Consider the following 23,760-nt stretch of genomic DNA (forward strand, 5'->3'; position numbering starts at 1 on the left):
CTCTTTTACAGTTTCCAGGAGAGAGAAAACAGTGAATGACTGTGTTGAAAGGATTCCCAGTGCATTCTGAGATACACTCGTGACACACACAAAAAAAAAAAAAGAAACAAAAAGTAAATAAGCACAAGCTCCAGTCTTAAATGAACATACAGGTAACAGTTGTTTTATTGTATTTGTTCTTCCTACCACATGTAACAGAACAATATTGTCCTATGTTGCTGTAATGTTACAGAAATACTGTATGTCCACATTTTTTGAGCATCATTGGCAGTGTTATCATTTTCATATGTGTAGCATTAGTAAATAAATAATAAAATAAAGCCAAGAAGAACATTGGTTTTAATGCAGATCCATCTGCTCTCCAGATGGAGAGGTATAAACATCTATCTCCACACTTCCTCTAGCTGCTGGCAGAGGTCAAACCCTCTGAAACAATAACCACAGTTCTGCTTTGGTCAACAAAATATTGTATAATATCTCATTATGCTGATTAGTATGCTGCCTGGTGGCAGTGGTGGCAACTGTACAGTAACGCATGATTATAATCATCAAAAAATCCTTTCATTGAGAGGCAATGTAAAGCACTAGCATTAGGTGAGTTCACTTTTAAGAGAAAGTGGTATTATTTTAGGTAGCTTATGGGCCCAATCTGGCAGCAGCGGAGCACACCCACATTAAATATGTGCACACATGTTCAGCATACACTTTACAGGCACGGAGGGCAACTAAGGTTCTGCCACACTCTGTCTTTCTGTTTCTCTCCCTCCACCTACAGTATGTTTCTAAGGCAGAGAAGACTCCACATTGTGCCTGGCTCATTTGTGTTCTCATTCATTTGAATTGTTTCTGTCCCCCCCCCTCTCTCTCACCAGTAGGAGGTTAGTAGACATAAGGGTTGACTGTTCTTTTAGCCAGTCGCCTCTCCAACACACTGCTGATGGCGGATTCTTATCTTGTGGACATGAATTAGAGACTGTGACCAGTTTCTACTTGTGTTTAAAGGAATGTGACACTTGTGGGCTGCCCTTTGAATTCTCCTTATTTCTCCCCACACGTAACATAAAGCAGTTCTACTGAATTCATCAAGAATATAATGGCCATGCTATGTTCCGCAGGCCTGTGTTATATGTTTCTGTCAAAGCCTACTTAAATTTACAACAGATCTTATAATTGTGTTCTCATGTGACTTGAATAATGTGGTGTTCATCTGAGAAAGAAAGCATTTTAAAAAGCCTAATCATAAAAAGTTTATACTTTTATGTAAAAAATATATAGATACTGTAGGTTATATGTGTACATTTATTACCAGAACAATATTAAGAGAGAATTGCTAGGACAGATAAAACTTTGTTAGACTGTTTAAAATAACTAAGCTTTTAAATTGTATTTATGTGACACCCCAGCTTCCATCACCAGGCATGCTTATATCAGAGAAGACCTTATTTGAATGGGCCCTTTTTACAGAGGCGGCTGCCTTTTGGAATAGAAATCTGTGATTTAAACTAGGCTGATGAGCTGTTGCTCATTTGGGGAGATAGCAGCTTGCCCTTTTCTTCAATTTGATTTCCGCCTTTATCTTTAACATATAACAAAGGCAGATAGACAATGGAATAATGTGAAATGAACTGACGAATCCAGTTTGTGTTTTTTATAAACGTATCCTGGCTGACGAGCGTATGCAAATGAGGCACATTAATATGCTTGCCTTGCTCCCGAGTCATTTTATATTTTTTCCCCTGATTAAAAAGGACATTTCTTATGTGACATCCCCCCTCTGCTCATATCAACACACACATGCGAGGGAATTTGAGGGTGGTGCACGAGTAGCAACACATACACACAGGCAGAAACCACACAGTCGAACACAAACCTTTGACTACAGACAACAATTCAGTATGCGAGTGCCCTCTAAAAGACATGATGACAATGTTTCAACTCACCCAGCGCTATCAAATGACTGCCCACAGAAATCAACAAGACTTTCTATTTTGACGTCATCGCAGCTCTTCGTTACAAACCTCAGGTAAAATATGTACAGAAGAAAACAACTAAATGTTAAAGTAATAACAAAATGCCTTCAGAGCATCAAGACAAGGCTCCTCATTCTTACCAGTTGTAGTAAAGAAAGATCTGGGGCCACTTTGTCCCTGTTATGTCTCTCCGTCTCTGCCATGGCTGTGTAGCCTGTGTAGACTCCTTTAAGAACAACACATCTACTCTGTAGACTGTTACAGTATCTATCTGCCGTTATTCTAACCTGTATAACCTTATCATTTCCTGGCATGTACAGCATTGCTGCCTCATTAAAACTATTGGCTCCTCTGATACCTCTAAAACCACAAAGACTTCCTTTAGCATTTTCTCACGATGGTTCAGTTGTTGTCTTTATAGTTTGAGGTTTATTATTCAGTAAAGCACCACGTGCAGCCGTAAACACATCAAATCCACGGCACACAAGCACACAGACATAGAAACAGATTTCACGTCGTTTCTCTTATTGCATTTTTCTTCGCTGCTCTTTTTCTCTTCAAGCCTCAGCTTAATTATAAGTGGTGTCTGTAACACAATGGCACTGCATTTCACTCGGCATTTGAATGTGCTCAGTTAATTTCTGTCTTATCAATAGTAGCATGCATCATAAATGCATAAGGGATTTATACTGTATGTGCTCCTCTCTAATTGTAACCATATAAATTATTGAAGTATAAGAAAGGTTGTTTCAATAGTATAAAATCAACAATTTCCAAAAAAAAAAAAAAAAAAATCAGAGCTAATTTGCTTTACTTGAATTTGCAGAGTTTTGTCATAAAACTTTCCTCTGACATTTAAGACAAGATGTAGGGAAACTAAAGGATCGAAAAACCATTAGTTGGACTTTACTTTGTTATTTTGGCATGTATCGACACAAAAAGCCATCGACTAATCACAATGCAATACCTCATTAAGTCCTAATGAACAAACTCATTGCGTTAAACAAATCAATCATTATTAACAATGTGCTGAATTCCATCATATTTGCACCAAATCATTAATGAGACGACTGGGTTGCAGCTACAGCGTTCTGATGTTGAAGGGACAATGTGGGTATTTACCATATGTTGCATGTACTGAGAGCTGAATGCTAAATATTTAGTGATTGCACAAGCAGCAGGGGCTTTTTGGATCCATTCAAAAGCTGTAAATATGTTTTCAAAGTACAAACAGAGCTCCCTCATCATTTCAAAGATCAATTACCTCTTGGTAAAAGTTGGTTGAGTTCGAGTTAGTGCCTTGGTAGGTAGAACAGAACACATATGAGTTTCTTCCTGGCTTGTGTTTTGTTCTATTGCAGGTGGTCTTTGAAAGGCATCTAATTAATCCAATAAAAAAAAGCGGCCTTGTTTTTCTTCCCCTCTCTCCCTCTCTCTTTCCATCTTTCTCTTTCTGTCTCTCGCTCTTTGACTTCACTGCATTATTACTTTCTGTAATGAGGCGAAAAACACTCTGAACTGCACATGGAAGATAGTCACACAACCCCTGCCAGATTCAATCCAGACTCCATCCCATGCCTGAAGCCTCTTGATCAAAACTCATAAGACTTTGTGCTATCAAAAAAGATGTGAAGCTTCAAAAATTGATTGTTCTATTTTAAAGTGGGGGGGGGGAGCCGAGTTGTGCACGTGACCGAGATCAGATGCGTATACAGTGCGGTATTACCAACAACAACACGAGCGACAGCATGACAAAAATAATAAGAATAAGAAGTTTTTACTCTCGCGAAGGGCGGCTGGATCTTTAGGGGGACATTCCAGGGAGCTGAAGGAGCCAGAGCTCCAAGTGGATGGCTAGAAACAGCATTCACACATTAACCACATTCCTATAGACTGATATGCAGTGAATACCTTCTAAAAACACGACTCTGCAAAGACAAAAATGAGGCATAATGTTGTGCCCGATCAGAGAACGGCGAACAATTTAAAACTTGCGAATCACATTGGATTAATATGAACCCCTGCTGTAACGCAGAGAACATAACGGCGAGGAAGAGAGGATTTGATGAGAGCGCGGACTCAATAGATAAGTGACAAATATGAATGAACAGGAGCCCGTGCCTCTCCCTCTTTCTCTCAAACAATATGTCTTTGAGGGCTGTTTAAGAGGTCCTGTCAACAGGTAGTTCAACTTTCAGCTCATCCCCGCTGATCAGTGGGAGCCCTCCTGACAGCGAGAAAAGAAAGACACCGGGAGGGAGCAGGAGAGAGAGAAAGAAAAATGTTTTTGGTCTTTTTATCCGTCCGTCGCTCTGACAGCCTTGCAGGGGATGCCATGGGAGGAAGATCAATGCAGGACAAGCGGATTCCCACAGTTCATTGTTCCGGGCCAGCCAAATCATCTTCCCAAGACAGCCGGGAGCTCAAAGCTTCCCTTTATGATAACCATCCCTGGTATTATTCCCACTATGATGATGATGACCTGCAGATGTCTCTGTCTCCATGTGTGCGCATGAGTGTGTGTGTGCATGTACATCTGTGAACACCTCTCCCCTCCCGAGTGCACTACAATAGCGGTCACAGTGGCGTGGACAGACCCCTGCAGCAGTGAATAAAGCAGAGCGATGAGCACAGGATTAACAGTGCCAAATATTTGTTAAGCAGTCTCTTGTTTAGTGAAGTACAGTGACAGGAGCCAAAAAAATAAATAAAAATTATACTATACTGACATGATAATGATAGTGAACAGGCTTCAATGCATCCGTCCTGCTTAAATGCTGCATCTACTGCCTTTTTTTTTTCTTTTAGGATAGGATAGGACAAAACACAGAACATGGACATGCACACTTTTAATATTTTAACATAACATGCATATATCTGGACATTAACAGTGTAATAAAAGTAAAAATCACCTTAAAGGCCATAATTTAGACTGAGTAAACCTTGCGTCCCATTTCATCTGGGCCAAAACGTGGCAGTAATAACTCTTTATATCAGCAGGTGGCAATGGTCTGTTTTTGTCATTGGAAAAGGGAAAGCAGAAGAGGACCAAGCACCGCAGATATGTAGCACTTGGCAGCGTTCGCATACTATTTTCACACCATTCTTGTTCGCCACAGACAGTTTCTAGCTACTTCTAATCAATATGTCTGATAAGAAGTTGTAAAAGGCACCAGGATCCATGTCTCTTCTCGCGCAGTGATTCGCTAAGCTGAACAGCCAGTCAGAGTGGTTTCTCTCACTGAGGGGTCTGCATCCAACTCAATATACTAAAACAGCTAAAACGGAGCAGGATACACCACAAAAACTAGGCCATCGGATGCTCGCAGAAGGCCCAGGATTGACCGATGATGACTTTTGGCTTGGAGTTTCATGGCCCTCAGGCCTCATGATATAAGATACAGGTATACTAGCAGTGAATCACAAGTAGGAAATCATGCCAAAGTGAAACATGAGCATGTTTCTTTAACATGGGCAGCAAATGGAAAAAATATTTACCAAAAGAAAGAGAATCACAGGCGGATTACTGAACGGGCCTGGCAGGCACAGGCTTAGGGGCCTTGCTAGTGGGTCCCAAGACAAAGAAATGCTAAAAGGGCTCAAAGAGTCCTACACCTACCTACAAGATACACATATAGTGGCAGAGCGTGGCGTCTTCTCAACTCAAACTGAAACCCCGATGTACATATGTACAACTTTGCTCCGCTTTTTGTCTGATGACTTAACTCTTCTCTCTGTGAAATCACTCAGAAAAGCAGGACACAATGCTTTGTGTACTGTATGTGTGTGTTAGACAACAAACATGGCAGTGTGGAGCGCTCACGCATGGTTAGGCTGCAGCGAAGAAAGAGGCCACGGAGACAATGACCACTGTGTATCTGCCACAGCTTACATCACTGGTCACCCTGTGTGCTGCATGTCCGTCCTGCAAACAGACACATGTACACACACACACAAAGGAATTTGTAGGTCACGTTATGGGGCGACGCTGCCTCTGCGCCTTCTGCGGAGTGACTGCAGTGACGACACGTCAGGATCCAAACCCGAGACTAAAACAAAGTCAAGTCGAGTCTCACTCCGCTTCTCAGGTGGCGGCAGCGAGAACGAGACAAACAGAGAGGAAGAGAAAGTCGCTGAATGTCAGTGCGGCCTAAATAACAGAATATCAGAAATAATTGCTGTTTTCTTACGCACATGCTGGGCGCATTCTGGTAGAGTTTTGCATAATGACTACAGTTGAGGCGGGGTGGTGGTGGTGGTGGTGGAGGTAATAGTGGTGGGTGTGTGGCAGCGGTGGAGGTGGTGGCAAAGGGAGGGGTTGTTGTGACAGGTGCTAAAATCAAACTAGAGAGGCAAGGGAGACAAAGGTTCAATTTACTAACAGGAGACTTTAATTGTTACACAGCTAATTAAGAGAAGAAGGATCTTTTTTGCACTCTCGACTATTTACTGAGAGCTGTGTGTGCATACATTGCGAGGTAAATTGTGCCTTCAAGCCAAGTGAGCCTATAGTAAAGAGTTGTGTGTGTGTGTGTGTGTGTGAGTATTTAGAGAAAGGACGGGGTGCTACCTCAACATACAACATATCTTTTCACAGCTTTCTCTGCTGTTGGGAGTTTGGGACTTCCTCTTTCTTTTTTCAACTAAAACAAAAGTCTATGGCTAATTAGCAGCACTCATTACAGGAAGCGAGTCAGGTAATTATTTTACATCATGCTGCCGATAATTGAATGATTCTTCAATGTCTGAATGTCTGTTTGAAAGTATCTGTTTCTCTTCCCCCCACCCCCCCCACCCCACCCCCCCACCACCACCTCGCTTAATCCTTCTTTCTGTGTCTTTGAGAGAGATAAGAGAGAAGCTGGATACAGGTACTGCTGCCATATGCTCTTGAATGAAAAAGCTCTTCTGTCGAAGCAAATGGGATTTTTAAATATTGAAACTGCCGCATGTCTTTTTAATATGACCGTGTTAAATCTCTCTTTATTCCATCACTTTGATAAACTCCCCCCTTTCTATCTCTCTCCTCTCCCACTTTCTGCGTCTCTTCTTTCTTTCTTTTCTTTTTTTTTTTTTTTGTTAATCTGAAGAGTTTGAAGGGAACTTCAGCTCTTTGAGAAGTAGTTTAAACTTATTATGTAACCATGTTGTGTCTTCTTTTCTTTAAGCAGCACACTTCCTGTTTAAGAAAGCAAACTAATCTTATCAAAGCCATCAGGAAACTGAGACTTGAGTGGAAATGCTTGCAATTCTCTGCATATGTTACAATATCTCTTAGAGGCCTTATAACTGCTATTGTTCTCATGCGCTTTTGGTGTGATCGGGGAAGAAGAGAAAAAAAAAAAAAGAACAAAAAAAAAAATCACCACAGTCTGTAGTTTCACTTCTTTCGCTTCTAAGTCACGTATGTACGTCGTGCTAATGTGGCACTTAATATAAAAGGAAAGGAAGAGAGTGAGAGCATTATCTACTTTAAGGCCAGGGTGTATTTATTACAGGCTAATTGTAGGAGAGGAAGTGCTTTAGAGGGGTGTGCTCTCAGGAGAGAGGGTGGAGGGCCTCAGGGACATAAGAGAGCATGTTTATCTATCAGACTTTATCAGAAAAACACTGTGGTGACTGCTCTTAAGATCAGAGATGGAGTTTTCGAGGGGGGGCGGGTGGCAGGGGATGAAAAGGTTTGCAGGATGAAATAAAAAAAAATGACAGATGATAAAGAGAGAAAAAAAAAAACGAAGGAAGGAAAAGACGTGGCAGTGAAGGGAGCGTTTGCGTCGATGCCAGCAACTTAGCGGAAGGCAGCCATGATTAAAGCAGGAAAGCGAAAAGGTGGTGAAACCTCAGAGGAGCTCCGCTTTTCCTCAGCACCGCGTCCTGTGTGAACCGGACACAAAATGCCCACACACGTAATTCATATATGTCGAAAGGTACACCAGAAAGCCCGATGGCGTGTCACTTCAAGGTGCAGATTAGGAGGGAGCAGCGCTACTGACGGGTGCGTACGCGTCCGTCTCTGAAGGTGCGCTCTGGCTGAGTCCCAAGATTCCTTGCGTCTGTCTGCACCAGAGCTTCAGTTCGGAGGTGTTTGTCCCAGCCAACTCTGCATTTTGCTCATTCTTCTCTGCGCTGCCTGACCTTCAGCATCGACGCTGACTTATCTTCCACAACAAGGGCTACAGTGCACACACTTATTAGGAAGACACACACACACACACACACACATTTTTGCATGTGTGTGCTCGGGTGGTGCACTAAGTTCATTAAGGCCATGGATGTTTACAGTGAAAAATGACCTCACTGTAGTGCACTGGATGAACTTCTCAGACACAAATTTTACAGCACACATGCAACACACCTTATTTATTTAAACTGTAACCGTCCCACATACACGTGCAGTATACTTCGATCACATTTACACTTTGATTTAAAATGTGTCACAAGTGGATAGCAGTAAGTACAAATGGTAAACACTACTGATATAGATTGTGATCGGGTCACTCAAACCAACCCTCTTGTCTAGTGGCCTGCCCAATCCCTCGATGGGCGCAGGGGGCCAACTAACCAGCCAGAGGGAAATTGTTTTGCTGTTTTGTTACAGTCTCCATTCAGACAGAAAGAAAAGGATCTACAACCAGAACAGATCTCCGCCACCATAAAATACAAAATTACATAAAAATATCTAAATATTCTTCTACTAACGTATCTGTGTGTTAGCGAAAGTGATAGAGCAGTAACAAAATCCCAACGCAAAAAGCCATCTTGGAGACAAAAGTATACAGACATAGCAACAAGTCTTGGATCTCCATTTATGGTATGATTACTCAAGATGCAACTGAAAACTGTGTGTGTAAAAAAAGGGTCCTAGACTCCTGTGTAAGTGGATGATGTTGTACTGTAATGAGTTGCTATACTGCGCATATCAAGGTGAATATCACATCCACATGATTTCTGCTTTTGTAATATCAGGTGCTAACCTAAGCTGTGGACTGTAAGTGTAGATTCATAGAGGGCATTGTCTTTTTGAAACTATTGTTTATAATAGAAATGTCTTGACATTAACAGTAGCTTTATGGAAACGTCTGACACCGATATTCGGGGCAAGACAAGCTAGCCCAGTAGCCGGATGATTTCTGCTTGCCACTTAGTGGAGCGCTCAAGAGACTGCAAAAAACATTTGCAGCGTTGTGTCCTCCGTAAGTCCCACAGCAACCTCGCTGTGTTGGTTGCAGGCTGTGGTGGTGCAGGAGTGTGGGTGGGTATAATCTGCTGTGCCCTCTGCCATCTTGCATCACCACAAAACCCTTCTTTCTCTCTGCCTCACCTCCCTGGCCCCCCCCCCCCCTCCCCTTCTTCCCTCCTCCCTCACCACCACCACTACTTCTCCCATCCCTCTCCATATTTTCTCCCCCTGCATCTGATTAAGTTAACAATGTGGTGTTATTTGCATGCTGATTTCGCAGACCCCCACCCCGCCCCGCACCACCACCAGCTCTCTCTCTCTCTCTCTCTCTCTCTCTCTCTCTGCCACTGTCTCTCTCTTTCTTTCTCCTCAATTCTCTGACAAACAAGAGAGGCAGGATCAGAGTAATGTGATAGCACAGCAGCCAGCCAACGCAATCTGCCTCAAAGACCAGGTGTTCGCAATCCACCTCCCTCTTAATTCCTGCCCCCATCATTTCTCTTGTTTTTTTTCCCGTTATTCTTCTCTTTTCTGCCCTCCCCTAGTTCTTCTTCTTCGTCTTCTCTCATCTATCCCTGGTGTGTTTATAAGGTTGTATTATAATCAAATCTGGAGCGAGGGAGGCCTGTCTTTTTTTATTAATTATAGGTCGCAGCTGATGTGAATGTATTCCGAAAGCATCTTCAAAATAGGTCGGCGGTACAGTTTGCTATTCTTATCACATTTAAATGTCAACACGGTGCAAAGCCCTACAAATTAGTTCAGGCAGGCTTCAACCCCCATTTAACATTTAAAGCGCTATTCTGTAGGGCTCAAAGAGCGATTTAAATCAGTTTACACACACACACATATATATACAGAGATAGCACTTCGTCTTTCAAACTTCTCATTTCAACACAGACATTTAACTGCCAACCTTTGCCTAAGAGACTTCAGCCGTTGGGGGGGGGGGGGGGGTGATGGGGAATGAGAGAACAAAAAACAGATATAAAGCAACAGAAACAATGCATTAGCTTTTATGAATAATACATTTGCCTGTCGTTCCATGCAGAAAAGATCCAGGTTTTCAGCATCTCAGCATAAATTCACTGTCCGAATGAATAAATCAGAACAGGGGGACATGTTCTTGAGCTCTAGCCTAACACTGGTAAATAACAACAATGATTTGAAACACATCTGTTCATATGCAGTGCCAACTAACCCCTATAGAGCAGCGCAAGACAATAGAAGCCTAGCACTGTTGTTCTACATATTGGTGGCTGGGCATACCAAATAGAGTTTACTCATCTTACAGACACTCTCACACACTGAGATCTATTGATACAAACAAACATAATCAAATATGTAGGAATCACGTGCAATCCGCTATAAAACAGTCAACATTAGTATCCTAGTCAAAAACACAACTGTATTATCCCTCTTTCAATAGGAAATCTGAGATGGCTTGTTATGAATTAAAAGCTTGATCCGTCGGACGTGACAGCAGGACATAATTGAAGGAACACAATATTAGCAAAGTTAAGAACCATGGCTTAGATCCCAGCATTACAAGTCTTCAAACTTTTCTAGAAGTCACACGTCTTAAGTTTTAACGATAAACCATTAAACCAAAAACTTAAAACAAGTCTGACACACTTTTCTTGATTTCTCAAAATGGATCAAAACTGCATTGATTTGGGTTTTATTTGGCCTAATTAATAAAGTATAAAAGTCTGCTGGCACAAGATAATTCTCAGGCCTCTGTAGCATAGCTGCTAGAGTTGAGTGAAAACACGATATAGAGTAGGCCAGAAAGAATGATCATAATTCATGGTCCTGCAAAACACCAGGTTATTGTCATTGTAAATATTTCTAACATTTTCATTTTCTGCCAAACTTTACAACACCCACTCGAAGACTGCGGTCTCATTTAAATATACAAAAAAAAACTAAATCCTACCTATTCATACCTAAATCTAGCCACATAATCATACCTAGATGTAGAGCTTCATTCATACCAATGGCTGCCTGCAACATCAATCATGGGTTGTGAAATGATCAACATGAGCGTAATTTGTAGTGTAGTGGTTTAGCTATGGAAAAGCTATAATATATATATATATATGAACAGGCACACACACACACACACACACACACACACACATATCTATATATATATATGTATATATATATATATATATATATATATATATATATATATATATATATATATATATATATATATATATATATATATATATATATGTATATATATATATATATAAACACATAAACATAATTGACAGGGGAGAGGTGTGAGGCTTGCCCTTAAAAGAAGTTGGCCCTGTCAAGCTGTTTCATGCCATGGAGATGAAGAATCAACTACAAGCCTTACAGACACACACACACACACATACAGACACACACAGAACCCCGGGGCAGTCGGCTTGTTATGAGACTTTGCATCGTTGTGCTGCTGACCCCAGTTGTTCCTATGAGTGCGTGGCTGTCTAGAGAGGAACCAGCTCAAGCACACATAGCAGACAATCACTGATTTAGATAACACAGAACATAGAGAAAGTCCCTAGAAGGACATCCTGACAATTTAAGAAGTCTAAATGGATATCTACAACACTAATACACTCCTTTATTGGGTGAAGTCCATTTTAGTTATGTATTAGTTAGTGTATCATTACACTATATACGCATTAGTATATATTAGGTAGCCTAATATCAGAACAAGAGCCAGTGTAGGGGTCACAGAGAGACTTCAGTATCAGCTTACAGTTGCCCTATTACATCAGCATAAGTAACTGAATCCAAAGAGCTAACTAGCTTATAAGAGACTCAATCCCTCTGACTGGCTCTACTGTACCTCTAGGCTTGGCGCTATGACTCCTTCCCATCCAGCTCAAAGCACAATGCTCTATGGGTGTGCCTAATGTGGACTCACTGAAATGTCAAAGCATTATATATCCTTTTACGCACAGAGTGGCCCCTAAGGGTTTAATTGACTATGCTGTAAAGTGAGTTTGAGAGCCGCGAGAGAGTGAGATGAAGATGAATATGTTTCATTAGAGGGCAAACAGAGCCTGATGGCTGGAATTGGCATTGAGAGAGGAGGAAGAGTCTAACATGGATGAAAAATACATTTATCCATTCACAGTCTACAATGAAATGTACAGGCATAACTGTCCATTCCTTGGCTAACTCACCAGGGCAGCGATTCATATTTAACATGTGTTCTTTTCACCTCTTTTCCACCCTACCCTCTCTCTTTTTCTGAGTCAGACAAGAGGGAACAAGCTTCCAGCAACTGCCTGGCAACTTCAAATACTCATCAACAAAGAAAAGAGCAGAAGACAGTGAGAAGAGAAGGGGCACTCCTACTATCCCGCGGCCTTCATTTGACAATTATACTGAGTATCTGCTGACAGGTGGGTTGTCACTGTGTCTGCTTAGCCACCCAACTCCCCTCACCTTCCCCCTTAAGCATCCCCATCATTTTCCATCCTACTGTGTTTACCATGTAGTGCTGAAAGGAGGCACCTCGCACTTCCAAGCATGGTGAAGACAGAAGAAAAGGAAAATGAAGAAATATATAGTGAAACATGGTGGAGAGGCCAGCTTCGAGACACAGCCTTTGATTTGGGAACCATTTCAGTGAGGAGATGAAGGAGCAAGCTACTGTTCTCCTGCAGAAGGTTTACCATTTACAAAATATCTAAGAAAACCAGACCTCTCTCACCTCAGTAAAGGTCAGTTATCACGACTACTATTATCATGGTATGGATTTACCATGGGAGAGCAGCAAAGTACAAACTAGCTGATTACAAACCCAGACAAACGTTTAGGCTCTTCTGAATATTTCCACAACACATCGAAATGACCCTCAAACCTTTTTGGGAGTCTGTGCTGTGCACTGATGAGTCAAAAGGTGGAACTGTTTGGAAGACAGGGGCGCTGTTACATCCAAACACAAACTTCCACAAAAAGGACATCATACCTATGGTCAAGCACAGAGGCGCAGAGGTAGCAGCGTAATTTTGTGGGCATGCTTTGCTGCTTCAGTGCCAAGGTGACTTGCAATAATTGAAGGCGATGTAGAGTCTGCTGTCTAACAGCGAATCCTGAGGGAGTCAGGACTCTGTCAGTTGTAGCTCAAGCACAACTGGGTTTTGCAGCAAGACAATGCTAACAAGAATACGTCGACCTCTGAACTGTCAAGTCAAAGTCTGAAACTATAATTGCTATTATTTTAGGAGTATATCAGGAATAGGTGTTTTTCATTTCACAGCACTGCATCTTACAGCGATTTTTGCATCAACGTTGTCATGAAATCTACAAAAAGTCTACTATATAATATGCAAACTGCATTAATTGGTTTCAGTTTTTGATCAAACTGCAATTTATTGGTAGAAACTCTTTTGACTTTCTCACTGACTATGTGTCTCTCAAACACTCTGAAGAGGTCTGAAGCCCCCTACCCATTCCTCCTCTGTCTAGTTGTCTCAGAAACTCAGCCAGCCAATGAACAGAACTGAGACAAAACATAACCATAATGGCTCATTAAAGGGAATGGAGACGACTTAGGCAAACAAAGCAGCCTTCACTGGGCTGTCACCGAAACTCCTGTGATGGTACGTCCAAACTCACGCTGGTGACAAGGAGGCGAAAATGTCTCCCGCCCACTGAAACTCACGGCAGTTTGGAGTGTTTTGACTGCGCTCAACGTGTCTCTATTTGTTCTGTGACAAATCTAATGTGTGTACAGTGGAGTGACAGACCACTGCGCTCCACGGAGAGGAGAGGAGAAGTGTGTGTGTGTGTGTGTGTGTGTGTTCACCCTGCCGACTTTCTTAGAGGGGATGTGTAATTCAAAAGGTATGACTCAAGCATATGATTCACATTTCACACTTTCATACACATCAAACCTTTCAGTGACCCCTTGTATGAATGCTCCTGCATTTATTGCATTTCTTCAACTATTTTTATTCACTTACTTGTAACAAATTGTTTTATTTTTTGTTTCTTTTGTTTATTACAAGAAATATTTTTTTGCTAAATAAAACCCTATTAAACCATGGCCCTTTACACACATTCACACCTTTCATGGCCTGAAGCTGTTCAACTTCTTTTGCAACTTGTTTCTTCCTTTTTTGGATTGAAGCTACTGTGTACAACTAATCCTATAGGACACCACTGACCCAGCACCTACTGCAATGAAAGCACAGTCATATCTGCTTAGCAATCCCCCAGTAATTAAGGAAGGCCCGCACCATGCCTAAACCTCTCCCTGACACAGTGTTGTGTCTGCACAGCATGGAGACAAGGAGTTATAAGAGGCTTAAGGCTCATGTACCTGCCACTGTGTGTGTCTTTCAAAGAACAGACAGACAGAAGATTAAGAAAGTGATCAGAAAAGGAGAATTAACCACCTTTACTGTTTTCTTAATTACTGTGAAGTCCACCTCTGTGCAAGCAGCACTATAAATACCCTCGGACACCCAAGAGGCTCTGAAAAATCCAACTTGCAAATGAATGAACGAACACACACACACACATACACACACACACACACACTCACCACAGAATGACCAAAAACTGAACCTAGCACTCTTCAGAAACTAGGCCAAACGATACGTCCTTCAGCATATTTTGGGATCAGACTAATTCATTTTGATGACAGCATAAAAAATGATATCTTCAAAGAAAAAATAAAAAGAAAGAAGAGAAAGGGAGAGGAGGGGTAAAATTAGGAGACAGCAAGAACAGAATAAACAGAGTAAAGTGACCACAGAAGGGAGGGCCATGTGATGAATCCAGATCTTAGGGGGAGTTCCAAGATAGTAAACTTGTACAGGACCAGCATCCAGGGCAACATTGAAATAAAAATAGATTTGATTTATTTTTTGACGCAAATGAAATGATCTGTAATTAGTATACGCATCACTAAAAGCTAGTTCAGAGACATATAGTTTTTAAATTTTATTTTCATTTGGGTGCATGACTGGTTTGTATGGATTCCCAGGATGGCAGGAGTTTAAAGGGAGAACAAAAGTAAGAAAGAATAGGGGATGGAAAGACTTTAAGGGAGACTGAGTGAGGCAAGACATCATAAGGCAAGTCATGAACACACAACAAGTGTTCTCTAACACACATATCCCTACATACGGCACAGAAATAAAAGATCTTTGTTGTCACAATATTATACAATGCTGGGGCCTTTAATGGATCTGACATTAAATGGATCTGACAACTGGCAAAGAAAAGCCTAGTTTGGCTTGGAAATATAGCAAACAAGGTTGCAAGTGAGGAAAAGCATGAACACAACATTAAGAAAAGCTAAAACACAGATTTAAGTTGAAGAGGTGACTGGATGTAATTATGAATAAGCAAGGAGAAGCATAGGTCAAGGAAGATCTGAGTCAAATCTAGCAGGCCAGGCTTACAGCCGGACTCAAGACAGGTGAAACAATCCTACGGAGAGAACCAGGGTCCATTTCACCATCCTGGCCTGCTTTAACACAGCTTTGGAGAATGTCCACCCTTTCATCATCTACACATGGGATATCTAGCAATCCTCAGGACAAGGAGCTGTAAGGGACCTGATAGCACCTCTGTTTCACAGGTGCACTTGCCAATTGCTTGTCATTGATAACTGTAGAAACTGAGTCTACAGATCTGATTTTGTGCATGTAGATCTTTCTAAACTCACTTCTAAATGACAACAACTTGGGTAGAAAATGTGAATGGTAGCAAGAAATTCAAAACATTTGCCCAAGTACTGCACTTAAAGGACCACACCAGTGGTTTTGCACAGTAAGCCCAGTAAATCCCATGTGTCTTAGACGTGCTACAGTAACTTCCAAATGCTTTTGCCTCAAAGTCTTGAAACCTGCTCAATAATGCTAATGTATCATAATAAAATACTTGTCCAAAGTGTTTTATTGCAAAACTCCCTTAATTTGCTAAAATCATGTACTACTTGCATCACTTCTTCATTGATTTGCGAAAAAATAATGCGGTAATACACAACTTATAAAATATTTTATCTAAAGAAATCTGCATAATGACAACTGCACAAACTCTGAACAGCCTCCAAAAGAGATTTTATTTTTTAATCCACTAGGTGGATTTGAACTGGAGGTTTATATTGTGTCTAATTCAGTCTTCTCCAATCTAAAGTCAGTGCCATTATGTCAGAAAACATAACATAATTGTCTTTCAGTTGACGAGAACTAAAAATACACAGACAATGGCTTTGAGATGAGCGGAAGCAAAAAAGAAGGAGAAAATGTTTTGTCCTTCAGCCATGTTTTCACTCCACTTTTCCACCCTGTGCCAGTGACTGCAGAATAAACGGATATGTGAATTAAACCCCATTGTTTTAAGAAAGATCTGCGGCTAAATTTAGCCGCTGCTCTTGTTCTCCCTCAGTGTGAAAGAATGTGCCAGTTATGTTATGTTTGCGTGCTTCGTTTTTGTCTTTTCCTTTATCCCTCGCCGTCATCTCGGGCTACATACATCTCATGTTGTTTGAACAAGTGTGAGAATCTGTGCATGTGTCAAGGCAAAAGAAAGAAAAGCACACACACACACATATATAGTTCAGCCATGCGATTTTTGCAATTAGAAAAGACACAAAAATAATTATTCTGCAGAGCAGTCAGTCAACATATCCTGAGTCGATGATGCACGGATCACATGTTTAATAAAAAAGGTTAATCAGTTGTTAATCAGAGGATTAATAACTTGTTATTTTCTTTACAAAACCATTAATATTATGCCATAAATATTTAATGTTGATAGGTCTTTTTTTTTGAGTGTGTGTGTGTATGGGGTGGGAGTGACAGCATGGGGGTGGGGTAATATGTGCTTGGTGATGCAGGGCAGAGTGAGCAATATCCAGGCATCAATGTGCATTAATCATGCTTTGGTGAAGACAAATAAATTCATTCATGTTTATTAATACAACCTTGGAGAAAACAATACTCTTTACATTATTCACTGAGTTATTAATAAAGGATTTATGAACAGGAGGACCACAGGACAGAGACTGGGGATCATGGAAAAAGAAAGGCAGACACACTCACACACACACAAAAAAAGGGGGAAGAAGCGAGAATCAAAAAAAGAGAACAGAAGATGGAGGTCAGAGTCGCAAAGCCAGGAGCAAAAGTTCATTAATGATAAGGACGGAAGGGGCGCGTTTACATATGTGTGCGTGTCTATGTGTGAGTGCAACAGAGTGAGAGCAGTCTTCCACTGGAAAGCTGGGGGTTAAACAGAGATTTTCTGCCCTCACTCTTTTTTCTTCTTAACAAATTACCCTGCCCGTTTGCTAATCAAAGCAAAACAAATATTGCTTTTCATTCGCTCCATTTGTTTGAATGAACATACAGACATTCCCAAAATACTCATTCCCAGCTCAAATGTAATTAAATTGTGCCTTTAGTGAAAACATGCAGTGGTACTCCAATTAGTTGTGTTTTTGTCGTCGGGTAAAGACGGAGAATGGCAGTGGGTGCGCCCCGGGCACCTCGGTGTCCCGAAATGGAAGTACTTCTTGGTGGGTGGGTAGGGGTTAGGACAGAGGGGGAGGCAGTGTGTTTGTTAGACAGTGTTTGGGTGCACAAAGCTGACTGCAATTACACACAAAAAAAGCGCTTTTAGAGTTGGTGGACGAATTAGTTATCTGTGATATGTTTGATAGCTCATCATCAAAAACTACGTAGGAGTATCCTTGTGACTGAGTAGGTTTGGGCACCTTTGTGGGCCCTTACTAAGGACCTACTGCTAGAGTGAGGAAAGGCCGGTTCAATAAACTCTACTACTGCTCACCAATCCAAGTTGTTGTCACCCTGGTTGTACCACTATCTCTCACTTACGCAAGGAACCAAGTTACCAAATGTTTTTGCTATATTTAGAATGATCTTTAACCCTAACCATAAAGTATCTAAATTATTATGTTCCTTCTTAAAAGAGTGGGATTTGAGTGTGTTTATGAAGCTACTATACCAGCTACACTTATTAATACTGCTAGAAAGTAACTCGTTGCAAGGTCCTCTACTCTACATCTGGTTTTACACCCAAGTTAATACATGAATATTGGATCAGGACAAAGTTAGGGTAGTAGTGAAATACAACAGAATGGGGATAAAGTTATAATACATAAGAATTACGTAGAAATTGTATTTAATTTCATTATCACTTGCAAAAGTAAACAGTCTTTAACTTTTGTTTTATAATCACAACCCATTCTGTGTTAAAGAATTTTATCCCTTTGATTCTTCATTATTTTGCTATATTTTTACTCTTCTTCTTCTACGTTACGCCACTTGCTTTCATACTTGGCAAACCGATTCTGTTTCTTATGTCAAATATTTAAGCTGTGGTTAAGGTGTGGTTCGGGCTAAGCAACAAATAAACATTAAGCTCATGTCTCGACCTGAAAGTGACCTCACAGGCTTACAGGCCAATCCTTCACCTTGACCTCCCTACCTTATTTCTACCTAGTCACACAAAGTCTTTCTGAATCCTATTTCTAACATTAACTGTCAGAGATTGGCAAAATGACAAAAAGTGATCCCTAATAACATTTGACAATTTGTTTATGCACATTTTAAAAAAATCACTTAAATGTGCTACTTCCTCTAGTCATTTGCCAGATGCCAGTCAAAATGATGGAAAAAAGTGTTTTTGTCAATGTTGTGTTAATGCACAATAGCAGGGACAATGGGCAACCATCCTTTAATCATTGTCTTTCTCTCTTTCTCCATCTTCACTTTTCTTCCTATGTCTTTGTCTTAAGCTTCAAATTGTGTTTTTATTGAAGGCCTATATGGATTGCTCTGCAAAATGTCATCCATCAAGCTGTCAATGAATCCATCCTTTCATTTAATGATCAGCCTACCTGATATGCATTTTACATGGCTCCATACACTTATAATGGGAATCAATGGAAAGCAAATAACACTGGAAGCTAGTAAGCTGCATGTCTGACGGACGGATGTGGACGCTGGTTATTTGTCAATACGCACGGCTCTTTTCTTAGCCGTGTGGCTTTGTGCTGTATACGCCTGGATGAATGTGGCTGCAAAGGTGGCTCACTGTGGGTTAGAGAGTGGCTTATATGCAAGTCTATACAATCCCGCTGCTACATTCATCCACCGGCCTTGTCTTTAAAAACTAAGAGAAAGAAAGAGATTGAGCGAAAGCGACAGAATGAAAGGAGGAGTTGGAAATTATGAGGGCACAAAGAGAGAAAGACAATTAATAAAAGAGGAGGAAGAAGAGATTGGGAGCAGGAGGATTAAAAAAAGGATGAAGTGAAAGGGTGAGGAAGGGGGGAGGGAAGGGGGGGGGATAGCCATTCGATGTGGTTTCAGTTAAATACTGATTTCATCATACGATGGCTGTGGCTGTGGCAGCTCTAAAACACATAACTTTTTACGAAGTGAAAATCAAATATTAAAAATGACAGGCCTTATAAGTGTGCTGAGTGAGCTCGGGTCACGGAGGGAGGGAGGCGCGGGCGGCTTGTCAGCTACTATCTGTCAGGGCGAATTAGAAACAATCAGGGCCGAGTGAAAGGGAAGGTGATTGTTATTAAGCGGCGGGGCCCTGCGAGCGGGCGCCCCAGATGTGGCCGTGCATATAAAAGAACAGGAAGCCGGCAGTTTAATTCAGGAAGCTTGCCGAGGCGAGCGAGCAATGCCACAAAGGAGGAGAGGGAGGTGGTGGGTGCTGAGAGTAAGTGGGGGTGGGAGGGATACAGAGGATATGAGGAAGTTAAGGCTTCTTGTTGCTAATATTCTGGAAGTTACTTTAACACATTAAGTATTTTGTGGCATTGTGAAAAGACGGGCCTTTTCCTTTTTTCTTTTTTCTCATCTGCTCATCCATCTCTGTCCAAGACACGAGGGGGGAAGTGACGGGTCAGCCATAGAGAGGGCAATAGGAAGAATCACAGGTGAAATCAACATAAGCCGACCATAACACACAGGCACACACGCATTAGTGAGCGAGGTGGGGAGAGGCAGCCAAGCCCATATATCAATTACGACTTGATATCTTGGGAGGATGATGGGACGGCTTTAGCGCCCCCCGAGTGGATGTGTGCGTATGAGCTTCTGTCTCTGAGCTCAACCCGCTCCCCACCCCCCGAATACTCTAGAAATCGTTCTTTGGTTGTTTTGTTTTCTTTTATAATCACCTGTCAGTCACCTCCCTATCACTCTCTGATTTGCTGTCAATATTTGACCAACATGCACACACTTTCCCTTTTCCCGGCACCCCCTCATCACTGTGGTGTTCAAGCACAATGGTCAACTTGATTTTGACTCCTGTGTTGGGCGCTGTTATCTGTCAAGTTGCGTGCCTAACCCCTCTAAACCTCCTATGAGACAGTCATCAATGTCCACAGATCCCTATGAGGCAGAATAGGAATGATTGGGGTGAAAGTGACGGCTGCTGGGTAAGGTGGGGGCTGTGAACAGGGGTTTGTTTGATGTGTACAATATGCTAGGAAGGAGAGGGTGGGGGGTATTTCAATGATAGGGGAAGACAGGAATCTGCCAAGAGGCTGCAAGACTCAAAGGCACATTGGCTATTGTGACACTTTGAAAAGCACACCACTACACAAACTGCTAACTCACCCACTTGATGCCTTTATTGAACTTTTAATTTGTTGAATGGATATCAAACAAAGTCCGATCGCATAATTAGGAATAATTAAATAAAACACATGTACTACCAAGGATAAATTTACTAGAGGCTTTATTTGACCATACTGGGAGCCAATCACCACCTACCTCTGAGACATGGAGTCAAGTGGATCCATTGTCTCTCAAATAGCTTCACTTAACACTGGTTACATGAAATCAATGGGAAGTACAGAAGGAAAAAAGAGCAGAAATGAAGGAGTTGTGAAGATGGTTTCTTTCATATAGTGCTTCTGTCTCAGAGCGTGAAGGGCTTTGATTTCTGTTTACTTTGTAGTGAGAGATATCGCAAGAAATTATTCTTCTCCTTAAGAATCACTGATCATCCAATAGGTTGAAATAAAGTGGGCATGTCACATGTTCTTTTTTTTCTCTCTGTCTGTCTTTCTGTCTGTCTGTCTCTCTTTTGTCGTATTTATCGTGGTGATCAGTCAAACGTTCACCTAACACGAGCTGTCTGTGTATTCCACCTCCCAGGTTTTTTTTTTTCTCCGTTGCCGCTGCTGATGTAGCAGGGGTTATGGTGTTAAACACAGAGCTGCTAAACGTTCCCCAAGGTAATAAGAGTCAGTGTATATACAGTACAGTACTGTGCGACAACGAGAAGTTGCTGCCATGAGTTGAAGCAGTAGAAATGTAATGACAAGGCAAGAGTTAGGGGGAAGAATGTGAAGGAAAAGAAAAGGTAAGTAAGTATCTGACAGAGTTGAAATTGTGAAAAGGAATTGGTTGTTGAGGAAATGTCCTTATAATCACTTGCGCTTAAAGCTAGCTGTTACTCAGGTTAGTTTAATTTATCAGATATTTTCACTTCTTAGATCCTTGACAGATGCTTAAGAATCTGTGATGTACAGATGTCAAGGTGAGAGTAAAAATTAATTCTTGACCTTAGAATCAATAATTGGACTGTAGTAGTCTCTTCCTCTTCTATCTGAATTGTATCCTGCCTTACCCTTATTTATTTATGCTAATCTTTCTATAATCCTGGCCAGATGAGAGGTCTCAAACTTTTTGGAAACTTTTGGGAAAGGGTTAACATGTTAACATTAATAAGTTTGGTTAGGTTTGGGCAACTTAATCTGTTTGGTTAAGAAAGCTTGAGGTCAAGGTTAAAAAAATAGCCTTGACTTTTGTTTGGAGACAGGACGCAAACCACTTTTTTACATGCCCAGCCATATGTCCTTAACACCTAGTTTTTGTGAGATTGTAATACAGTGACACCACTTTCTTTATATATATATTCTAGAAAAACATAACAACACAAACTCAAAAAGAGTCCAGCTGGCATAAACAGACAACATGAACTGTGATTTGTTGAAAACTGCTTCTGTCTCTGACTAGACAGTAATAGATTGGATTTCACCTATTTCCAAGTACATTTTTTCTTTTAATAAACAATGAGTCAATGAGTAAAGGTGTAAAATTAAGATAAAAAAACTCAACATACAGTATGGATGCTGCGGGATGTAGAAACTGCCCTCCCGTTTCCCTCCTCATTCCAATTCACTCTTTTTTTCTCCAGGAGGCCATATCCAGGCCATGTCTAAGATTTCACAACGATTAGTGAGGAAGGGATGAGGAAGGATATGTACTAGAGCAGCATTAGCTATTAATCACCAAGGAAGGAGAAGACAGATAGAGAGAGAGAGAGAGAGAGATAAAAAAGAGAGGACTGTCCTAGGGTAGTTTAGCATGGGACTTGTACTTTTGCTGTCTGGACCTTAAGGGCTCAGAATAGTGGCTCAGCCATCCAGGAGCTTCTTAATCCTGGGCCACTAGAAAGGGTGTCATAGACAAAAAAAATAAATAAATGGTATCACTTTATTGGTACAATCGACAACATTTCTGTATGCATGGTGTATTTAATCATGTTTGTAATTGAACAAAATGTAAAGTTGACACTGCTGCATGACATAGCTGCCTATTCTGTCTGTAATGACAGCTGGCGTTTAGGTTTCTAATCTGGATAAATGTGAATATTGCATCTTGCTACTCCACATATACAGAACTCTTTTTTTTTTTTTTTCGTCATCAACATGCAAACTGTTCAGCATCTTAATTTTTCTATTTTTTTTCCTAAAGTTTGAGTCATAAAAAAGGAAAATAAATAAATAAAGCCAGATTGAACACAAAAGTCCAAATTTGTTGTGTTGGGTTCTCAGTCATTTTGACAGACAACTGTAAATGAGTCAAAGAATTGTTAGAACTACAGAAGCAACCATTTTGTTAACTTTCAAGACGTTCATTCAGTCAACCCAAACATGTATACTATAACCTGTCTACATGGTGTCCTCCTCCTGGAATTGAAATGTCAACTCTGCACAGAGAGTCTAATACCCTCCTACCAATAATGTTCCAAAAAAAGTCTAAAGATAAACTGTCTCAATTGAACAGGCCATTTTTTTTCACAATATTCAACACCCAGCTATTAACTATGTCATTACCTAAATCAATCAGTGTTTTCTTATCTGGATCACCTTCCAACTGAGCTTCAAAAACATGGCATGATCGTCCGTGGTAATGACGTAAAGACTAAAATCTAGCTTGAGGTTAGTTAAAGAATGTAATTATGTTTAACCAACAAGCAGTGTGTCGTAGTCAAATACTTGGCTGGGCAAACCATTTACTGCTTGTCTGTAAAATGTAAGTTTGAAAAGTAATTATCAGCAAGTTTTACTTCTTAACACTTGCCAAAGTATGAAATTTTGACCCTGTGACCTTGGGCCGGGTTTCTGTTCCGACCTTAACAAGGTTTAAGGTTGCACTCTCTTTACAACGACCTGCTGGCTACACTGCACGCTGAACATCACTTGATGACCACTAAACGATCTCCATGACACCTGAGCAACTCCATCCACCGTAAGAGGGCATTAAAAATGTCTGGAAGCTTCAGAAACACAAAAGT

General features: G+C 41.0%; 1 protein-coding gene across 6 annotated transcripts in view; it reads right to left on the reverse strand.

The window, feature by feature from the left end:
• znf536 (zinc finger protein 536) overlaps window positions 1–23,760 on the reverse strand; it is a 207,071-nt gene that overhangs the window by 108,693 nt on the left and 74,618 nt on the right. For 2 of the 6 annotated variants that reach the window (XM_026378874.1, XM_026378875.1), the window contains exon 1: window positions 2,111–2,226. The exons of 3 other annotated variants lie outside the window; for them this stretch is intronic. The gene's annotated coding sequence lies outside the window, so the exon portion shown is untranslated. Of the gene's footprint in view, window positions 1–1,940; window positions 2,014–2,110; window positions 2,227–23,760 lie in introns of those variants that run through there. One more of the 6 variants, XM_026378872.1, reaches the window with a different exon arrangement.

The sequence above is a fragment of the Anabas testudineus genome, chromosome 3 (assembly GCF_900324465.2).
Source record: "Anabas testudineus chromosome 3, fAnaTes1.2, whole genome shotgun sequence".
Classification (NCBI taxonomy): Eukaryota; Metazoa; Chordata; class Actinopteri; order Anabantiformes; family Anabantidae; genus Anabas; species Anabas testudineus.